Here is a 3,678-nt window from a genome sequence, read left to right on the forward strand (position 1 = left end):
TTTTTTAAAAAAAGCTAGTTCTTTGAGACAGACAAAAAATTGACAAACTAGATTAACCAAGGAAAAAAGAGAGAAAACATAAATGACTGGAAAGAGAAATAAAAGACAGGCCATTACTCCGGACTTTGGAGAAATAAAAGTAATTACAAAGCAATAGTGTGAATAATTATATGTCTCAGCTTAAAAAGTATAAACAAATTTCTAAAAAGATAGACACCATCAAAATTAAGAAAAAGTAGAAAATCTGAATATAAGCGTGACAAATAAAAAGGCTATATGATTAAACAAAAACAACACACGAAGAAAAGCTCAAGCCCAGATGGCTTCACCCCTGAATTCTACCATATGTTTACAGAAGAAATAATACCAATTCTTCATAAACTCCTACACAAAATGAAAGAGACTAGTATCACACTGATCAACAGATACATCATTAGAAATGTATAGACAAATATATCTTATGAATATGGATGCCAAAAAAATTAAATACCAGCAAATGGAATCCAGAAACATATAAATAATTATATATCAAGATCAATTGTTGTTTATCCCAGGAATGCAATTCAATATACAAAAATCAATTGTATTTGTATACACTTTCAATGAACAATCTAAAAACAAAACTAAGAGAAAAATTCTGTTTACAGTGGCATCAAAAAAAGACAAATAACCCAATTAAAAATGGGCAAAGGATCTTAACTGACATTTCTCCAAAGAAGATATACAAATGACCATTGAGTACATGAAAATGCAACATCTTCATTTATCATTGTAATGTAAATCAAAGCCACAGTGAATTATCACTTCACATCCACTTAAATGGCTAGATTTACAAAGTCAGATGAAAACGAGTTCTGGCAAGATTATGGAGAAATCACAACTTTACCATGCTGTTGGTGGGAATATAAGATGGTGCAGGCCCTTTGGTGAACAGTTTGGCAGTTTCTGAAACAATTATGCATAGAGTTACCATATGACTCAGTAATTCCACTCCTAGGTATATGCCCAAGAGAAATGAAAACATATGCCCACACAAAGGGTGTACATGAATATTTATAGTAGCATTATTTATAATAGCCAAAATGTGGAAACAATCCCAATGTTCATTAATACATAAAGAAAATAAACAAAATATGGTATATCCAAACGATGTAATATCATTTGGTCATAAAAAGGAATAAAGTACAGAAACACATTACATGCCTTTGATGCTTACAAACTTATGCTAAGCAATAGATATTGGTCACAGAAAACACACATTATATAAAATATTCAGAATAGACAAGTCTGTAGTAATGGAAACTAAATTAGTAGTTCCTAGGATGGAGGGGAAAGAATGGGGGGATATGGGGGTGATGGCAAAAGGGTATGGGTTTTGTTTATATGATTAAAATGTTCTAATATTGACTGGGATGACGGATTTACATATGCACAAATATGCTAAAAACCATTTAATTGCATATTTTATTATAAATTTTATGATATGTGAATACTATATCAATAACTGTTTAAAAAAATAAAACTGCTTGACTGCCAGCAAAACATCTACAAGCATTAGCTTTTGTTATTATCTGTTCCTTCTGAGATGTAGCACTTGGCACCAACCATTAAATCCTATATCCAAGTCTTCTTTGAATTAAAACCGTATGCCAAGAATTTTCCCTCTTTGGGATTTTGCCTGTTTAGTAGAATCTATTAAAAAAAAATTCAGTACAGCATATAACAAAAAAGTAAGTGTAGCTTTTCTCTGCCATGTGGAAAGGCAATTCAAGGTATCTAGGTTGCAGTTTTTGAATAAAATAATGCAATATGTACAGACCTGGCTTTTGAATTATGTAATACATATGCTAAATGTTTCAGTTTCGTCAGGTGGAAAATAATTTCCAGAAACTATGATCCATAAAACCATTATGGGTTTTATGTTTGTCTAAAAAGGCAGATTTCCTCTGGGAAGTGAAGTGCAAATACACACACTAAAAGTTTACCTTGTATAATAGGACAGGGACTTGCTTATCTCTACCAGCTCTTCCACTTATAGACTATTACTCCTAGAGAAGAAGTGGTGCTAAGTGAAAATATAGCCGTTATTTGGATTTATTCATAAAAACTGAGTGGGCAAGTTGACAATCAATGTGCTCACAGATAGTTGAAATAATCTTTTTTTCTCCCTTAGAGCAAAATAGACACTTCTTGAAACTACACAAAGATTTTCAAGCCATTTGACTTAAAAGCTACAACCTAAGTTGTAGCTGATCTATTTGGAAACAAATCACAGTAATTTCAGTATTTACGTGGAAATTGCTGGATTACTGCATATGAGCATTTTTAACATGACTGTATTTATGTATAGCTATGAGAAAAGGGAATAAAAAATAGAGGAAACAGAAAGCAAAGTGGTTATTACACAACCCCCGGTTGTCCAACAATCACCATTCAAGTGTTTGCAAGAATGGCTATCATTGGGCTGGCTACAATTTGTTACCATTTTCCTTGTCTTCCTTTTCATTTACTCTTTTATTTTCTCGTCGATATACTCAAAATTTAGATTCTTTAAAAAACACTACTTCATTCTCCTGCCAATATTTTTTGTTATATTCATTTACATTTTTGATGAGTTGCTCTGAATAAATGCTTGCTCCTTATTCTGTGTTTAGATTTCTGTTCTATTCCCATTGCCTTTCCTTCCCATGCGTCTGTTGTAGACAAGCTGACAGTAACTCTGCAGTCTTTACAACATAAACTTGAAATTCCCATAAATTGTATCTCTACCTCTGATTTTCTACTCTTACCAAATTACATTTTCTCACATACTCAAGATTATACTCTCCTACTCATATATAATAATTGTCCCGACCTTTTCAAGTTTGTCGTGTCTCTACACGCCTTTATTTTTATTTTCAATGATTTTATTATTTTTCTCTTTTTTTAACTACATTTAAATTGTTAACTTTTGTTGTCTTTCAATATGTGCAGATTAGTATTCCATAACAACTACTTGGATAAATTCTCATTGTTCTTCTATAATACAGGTAGTTTTGAGTTTTGATGAACAAACTTATAAAATTGAATTGCTTTAAACGTAAATTTGACACAGCTGTTTTATCATCAATACAAATCCTAGTAAATTTTTTTAAAAACTTTTTAACCCAATTATGCACACAACAGAATATCAAGACTGTCATTCAATCCTTAACTATTACACTGATTAACTGATCCTCTTTACACCTACAAAAGTTTATTTGTATTAAATAAAACACAAATATCACTGAAGGGAGAATTAGTTTACATTAAATTGAGAAATTATTGTTTAGTATGAGAATAAGACATTGTAATTCAGGTCTTTGTATTTTCTCTTTATTAATGTCTTAAAATAATCAACTGAGTATAATCAGGAACTCCAGAAAGAGTAAAAGTATCCAGATTCTAAACATGGAATTTATTTTTCTGTTAGGGAATCTTATTCAGTAAGCAAATATATTTAAGTATAAAATTAAAAGAATATACATTTTGGAGTTTTGAGAAAAAGAAGAGTTTGAATTTGTGGTGACCAACCCAGTAGCAATGAGCATCTTTCAGTGTCCAGTCCAGATCTGATAGAAAATAAGCATGGTATCAAACTTATCACACTCTGATGTCATGTCAAAAGGATTTAAAAGTCAAATTTAAGTGAGCTCTGCT

Source organism: Pongo abelii, chromosome 14 (genome assembly GCF_028885655.2).
Source record: "Pongo abelii isolate AG06213 chromosome 14, NHGRI_mPonAbe1-v2.0_pri, whole genome shotgun sequence".
Classification (NCBI taxonomy): domain Eukaryota; kingdom Metazoa; phylum Chordata; class Mammalia; order Primates; family Hominidae; genus Pongo; species Pongo abelii.